Source organism: Nothoprocta perdicaria, unplaced genomic scaffold, assembly GCF_003342845.1.
Source record: "Nothoprocta perdicaria isolate Ctin4 unplaced genomic scaffold, notPer1 scaffold_62, whole genome shotgun sequence".
Taxonomy (NCBI): Eukaryota; Metazoa; Chordata; class Aves; order Tinamiformes; family Tinamidae; genus Nothoprocta; species Nothoprocta perdicaria.
In genome coordinates, this window is record NW_020455888.1 from 1,303,353 (window position 1) to 1,309,788 (window position 6,436).

The following is a 6,436-nucleotide window of genomic DNA, read 5'->3' on the forward strand; positions in this document are numbered from 1 at the left end:
GGTACCGGGGCCGGTACCGGTCGCTCCTGCTCCTCGCGTGTCCGCAGCGGGACGGCGGCCAAGCCCCGGCGATGCCGCAGAGGCGGCCGGGCGCCGGCGGGAGCAGCGCTGCTCCACGCGGCCCCGTTCGGGCAGCGGCTGCAGCGGAGCATCCGCAGTGTCCGCCCCGCGCCGTGAGGCCGCTGCATGGTGCCGAGCTTTGTGCGGGGCAGCCGGCACCTGCCAGCGCGCAGAGCAGGCGGAGCAGCGGGGAATCCTGCCGTGCCCACGGACTGAGGGTGTCCGGGACACCCACGGGCACATTCCCAAYGCCAGGGTGTTCTGTAGCACGGGCAGGGCAGGAGGACTTCTAGTGCATTAGATACCRAAAAAGCCACTGGGACAGAAGGTCTGCACAACAGCTTGGGACACCAAACGTGTCCCGACGCAGGAGACGCTCTCCCTGAGTGCCCTGTGTTCTCAGTGGAGAAAGGGCTTCCAGGCCTGTCAAAGTCATGACATGACTTTCCAGGCTGAAATGGTCTTTAGAAGAGCCCGAGCAAGACATCAGATTTTGTCCTTGTTTGCACAAATAGATACGAATAGAATCTGAAACCCTTTGGGTAAGGGGAGCCTGGGGAGCCAAAGCCCGGAGAGCAGAATTCCCAGTTTCCTGGGCACTGCATGGAGCGAGTGCATGGGGCTCACATCCTCACTGAGACCTGCCTCAGTCACCCYGCTAAGCCTTGGGAGGCCTTGCTAGGTTCTTCCAGATGATTTATTCTTATTTCTAGTGGCCCTCCTGCGTTATAAYGAGGATTAAAAATGGATATTACCTTGCTGCTGATCCCCATCGTCTTGATYTATCTGCTGTTTTCTGATGTGACAGTGTGACAAATGCTTTGCTGTGATCTAAGCTGGGTATTGCCTGGCGTTTTTCATCATCTGTCACTCATTTGGAACAGTTGCATTAAAAAATGCAGAAGCTGCTTTCCCTCCTGTTTTAACATTTGTTCCACAAACGGGGCAGACCATCTTTTCAATTAAATATTTTAATTTWGGGCTTCATAGAGCTGTGTTTATTCACTTAATTAATTTGTGGATGATTACTGTTCCAGTTAAAACGCATTAAAAMCAAGTTTGTATCCTGTATTACCAGGATTGCTGATTTGTCACCTTTTTTAGGGGCCAGTCAACTGTTGTGGTCATTGATGGCAGCATCACAGATTTCACTCCGCAGCACGACAGAACAATTGTAATTTGAAGGAAAACCTCATGAATAGCTCTTTCTTTGTCGTCTTCAAATTAACAGAAATCAGTGATGGGCCACAGCTGCAGAATCAGTCACAGCACCGCTTGCCTTGCATTGATTTCTTGCTCTGTCTCAGGTGCGTGTAGGGTTTGCTGACCCTCAAGCTGGCACAGAACAGCCCAGCCCTGGAACAGGTCAGGCCAYGCTGCTGCAAAGATCCTGGTCTGACACTGTGATTGCCATGGCGAGGTAAAAGATGGGTATATTTCAGTTTTAAAGAGGTACTGAGAAGGGAGAAGGCAGGAAAAAGCCATGATATCAAAGGTCTGAGGAAAAGTTCTACATGAGCACAAGCCAGAATAAAAACCCTTCCCCAAAGCAGTAGTAATTGCATTTTGTTTTGTTTTCCAGGTCATTATGTAATGGGTAATTTTCTCATAACTCACAATTTCTTCCTTTCAGGCATGATCATGTGGCAGCCTTAGATGTCTGAAGATCACTCCTCTTCCCTTGGGTCCCAGCCACCAAGGTGGGTCAGAGGAGTCTTTTGCCAGTGGGCGCTTTTGTTTCTTGTCTTAGAAATGACTTCAAATTTGTACTGGCTTTTTTTTTTTTTTTTTTTCCTCTCTTCTCCTGAAAATGTACTTTAAATAAATTCTTTTCATTCTCTGATGATTTAAGCCATGGCTGGATTATTCTGGTACTGGGGACAGCGCGTGTTATTTCTGCTTTTGTGCAGCTTTTGGATATTTTTGATTAAATCTACAAGAAGTTCTTTTGTGCCAGGATCCATTTGCTAATTGGGAATGGAAGGCGAATGTGAGAGGCACTGAGCTTCTCTAGGCCACCACAGAGTACTGCAAGTTCTTCAAAAGACCTTGGAGGACCTTGGTGGTGTGCTTACCTCTTGGGGTTCTTAAGACAGAAAATAAGAAGAGCATGATAAAAAAAAAAAAAATAAAAATAAAAGGTGCATATTATCCCTGCAAAAGTTTGTGCTACAAACCATTATATTGCACATGCTTAAGTGGAAAGGCTGGGTGCAGCTATATTGGGTTGTTCTGTCTGCAGGCAAAGTACTATCCCGTAGTTGAAATGATTCAAGGCACATTGATACTTCTTGTTATTTTAAATGAGCTAATGGGCTTCATGGCTCGTAAAAGCATGGGGAATGTTCCTGAGAACACTTCTGAGGAGTCTGTTCAGTTATAATAGATGAAACAACCAGCCTCTCTGACAAAGGCAATTGGCTGTATCCCTGCAATATATAAATGATATTTGAAATGCTCAGGCTTTTACCATGGGGGAAGTGAAGGTAACAGTGCCTATGGATATGTTGTCTCGCTGGAATGCGGGAACTGGCAACTGTTGTGGGCACTGTGGTCATCGTGCTCTAACAGACTATATAACCCATAGGCATGGCCAGGCTGCTAAAGAAGGAAAGAGAAGCTCTATGCATGTTCATGGTCTGAGTATGGTGCCCTTGAAACTGTAAACTCACAGGTGGAATTTTAAAAAAATGATCCAAGGGATAAGTGTTGTGCATAGCAGGGGAAGTATTAATCGTGTTAGCGAGTTGGAGAGACTATATCCAACTAGATGAACTCTTCATGAGGAAACATAAGCTTTCCTGTCTAATGTTGGCTCTGTATTATATGTAATGTTTAGTGGAAGAGCTTTTAACTCTGAGCTTAGTTGTATCAGAATAACCTCAATGGATGAGTTTGACTTCCTCTTTTTGTGCTGCAGAGGAACACACCTCAGTAATTTTCCAGGGAGCCAACATATCTCTCGTAGAATTGTCAGTCTTTTGTGAAAATGATGCTCCACTTTAATCCATGTAATCAGTTGAAAGTTAGAATTAGTTTTGGGAGGAAGACCCTGGGAAGAGAAAGTTTGCAACTGCAACTTGAAATACATCCTGAATAGCAGTGCCTCTCTGAAGTGCTTATTTGCTAATACCTAGTGGTGTGTGTTGTGTATGATGGTTTGTGTCATGGCAGTAAGAAAACTGCTTCTCAGTTTCCTGTCAAGACATCCCAGGAAAAAAAAAAAACAGTTGAGATTTGAAGCTTTAGCTCATCCTGTCATCTTGAGAAGAAGTGAAAATGTGTGTGTGTGTATGAAAGAAAGAAAGAAAGAAAGAATTCTGGTTTGGAAACAGAAACTTTTTAGTCCATTTTGTTAAAAGTGGGCCCATGTAGTAATGCCACAAAACTACCCTAGATTAGCAGTACTGGTCTCCCCTACTCCTGGCCTTTCCCACCTAATTCCTTCCTTGGTCACTTACCTTTAAGAGATTCTTCTCCAGTTCTGTCTCCTCACATTCAGCTTCCACCTATGCCCATGAGATTATGATATTGCTTTCCCCAGCCATGTGCTTGGTGATGGCTCTTGCCTGGGCAGCACCAAAACMTGTTTCTACCCAGCCTCAATAAATCCTGCCTTCTCCAGCTGCTATGCATCCAGCTTAATTCTCTCTCACCAGCCCTCCACTGACTCCTGCCTCTCARTTTTGAAGTATAAGATACTTATTTTCTTCTCCAAAGCCCTTCATGAAACAGGCTTCAATTGGGATTGAGAAATGTGTCACTTCTGATCGGCTTCTGGAGCCAGCCTCTGCTGCCTATTTATTATATATAGTCAGGTGAGCCCCTTTGTGCTTAGTCCTGTGCTCCCTTTGGCACTTGACAGTGACCTACCATAAAATATATTTGCCACTAGCTCATTATTGCTTTTAAATGACTTGTTAAGGTCGACTGATTTAGTCAGACTTAAGGATTATTAGGTAAAGTCTAATAGAGGTCAGCCTTGCTGACTCAAATTTGCTGCTTAGCCTTAAATGCTATGAATCTCCAAGATTTCTGAGTTTTATTTGATGTTTGGGCTGTGGAGATATCTTTTCCATGCCTGCAGTGTGGGTACACTTGCTATGCTTTACTTTGGTATTTTGAGCTTCCAGAAACGTTTTTTTTTCTTCTTCTTCTGTAAAACAGAGGTGTTTCATAAGCATTTCTTTTCTGTGTTTTTCATGTCATTAATGTGAAATCTAATGAAATAGCTCCTGAATCCTCCCTGCTCCTCTGACTGCCTTTACTAGCTAACTGTCTAGGCAGCATCTGCTCCTGTGGCTGGTGCACACCAAGTAATACACAGACAAAAGGTTGTCGATAGTGCTTGATAGCACTAGATAGCACAGCTTGATCCCAGCAACAAATATTCAAACACGGTCACGTGAGCTGTTAACTTCTCATTTGCCTTCAGAATTCCTTTTTAAAGGAGTTGCTGTTCAAGGAAAAACAGTATTTCCTATTTACTGATCTCATATTCATTTCCAATCTTTTGTTACACACAGATTAATGGAATGAAGTTGCTAATGTACTCCTTATTGCATCATTGATCATAATTCCCTGCTGTTTGAATCCCTAATTAAATTTATGTATCCTGCCTTGTGAAACACAAGGTACTTGCCTACAAAGCTCTAATTCCACTACTGCCCACATCTCTGTCTGTAACCCCTTATCCTTCCATTTTTCCATCATTACTCATTTTCCCTTCCTTAAGTACCTCATCAGGATTCACTTAGGACAAATGTTCAGTTAGTGTGAGAAAAAAAAAAAGGATCTTCTGCGTAATTTTTTTTTCTTTTGACTTCTTTTCCTTTTTTTACAACTGGTGTTGTTGTCTTTCTCATGAACATCCATGAGAACTATGAYGAAGCTACAGGAGTTTAGGAAGTTACAATGATGATCTTGGTGTCTCTCTCTTGGACCTGCTTCAGTACATCAATGTCATCCTTTCCTAGGAGAACCCCCAGCTGGAAACAGTGCTCCAAATATGCTTGGAAACGGTGCTCCAGATGTGCTCCTGCAAACGCTGAAAAGAAAGGAGGAATCACTTYCCTCAACCTGCTCAAGGAAAGTCTACACCGTGTCACTGAGAACCCAGTGACTACAGATGTATTCACCATCACATTGGTTCAGTGTGTGTAGTGTACATTAGAAGTAAAGACTGTAAAAGTTTTGTCTCCTAACTCCATATTTTCAAGTGACTTTCCAAATACGTTCGAATTCCCAGCACTGAATAYGACTGAAATTTTAATTTATGCTAGGAAGTGTTTGGAGGTATTATTTGCCATTCATTTTTCTTTTCTTGTCAGAGGCAATAGAACAATTACAGAGAGGACATTTCATAACTGTCTGATCTGATTTTGGTTTACATGCTAATCCCGGCCTCCTCTTTCAGACATTAACTTTGGGCTTTCCTGCACTATCAGACATCCGCTGGCATAGCCAAAGAGCTGTGTGTCCTCAGAACACACTGCTACACTCAAGTGTTTTAGTATTATTGTATATGCTAGGCACATTGGCAATGGTGGTTATGCTGAATTTCCATGGGATTGTGGCAATACTGAAATTATAAGAGCTTGTTATTTTTTTAAAAAATAGTTTAATTTACAGACAAATATTAATAAAATCATTAAATTTGGCATTTAAGCTCTACTAGCTGTGGAAGTCTCTAGAGCAATTTCAGTTTCAGGAGCAGCAAGAAAATTACTTTTAATATCTGCGGGGCTAACTATAGCCCTATGATAAATTATAAACTAGATCATAGGCTTCTAATATTTTAATATCTGGACAGTGACCCAGAACAACCTCCTTCTGCGTCCATAAAAGTGATTCATTTTCATGGCTCATTCATCCATAGAAATATCTTCAGCTGAGATGACTGGTAGCGGTGCATGATTCTGCATTACAGATTTTTGAAGTTCACAGAGAACACAGCTACTCACAAATCAATTATTTGTAACCCCTGTCAGCTCATACCATGGAATTTATATGCACACACGCTAATTATGGATTCCCTCATATTTTTTGTTCAGGCAACATGCTGATAAACCCATTCTTTATACTAGCAGTGGTTCTCACTTAACTCTTAAAATGTTTCAAATTGGTGTTTTAAATGATGTATGTTAAGGTGGGAGTATGATTAAGGCTCGAAAGTTGCCTGCTTATTAGCATAGATGGTCTGAAATATAGTGCCTGGTCGTACTTTGGAGAGCTGTTGCAGTCCTGGTGTTTCTCTAAATGTCAAACACACCTGACATTTAGAGATCCTGAAGGAAAAAGGAATGGTAAAATATGTGACCATGGAGCTGATAATTGAAAACTGGACTTAATAAGTCAGGTCTGCAAGGCTGTTACC

At 42.6% G+C, this 6,436-nt stretch overlaps 1 long non-coding RNA gene across 1 annotated transcript; it reads left to right on the forward strand.

Annotated features, from left to right (window-relative positions):
• The first annotated feature begins 1,448 nt into the window (after positions 1 to 1,448).
• On the forward strand, positions 1,449 to 5,976 carry LOC112956347. Its single transcript, XR_003251036.1, has 3 exons — positions 1,449 to 1,480; positions 1,694 to 1,760; positions 5,037 to 5,976. It is a non-coding gene; the product is annotated as an uncharacterized LOC112956347 (long non-coding RNA).
• Positions 5,977 to 6,436: the final 460 nt, after the last annotated feature.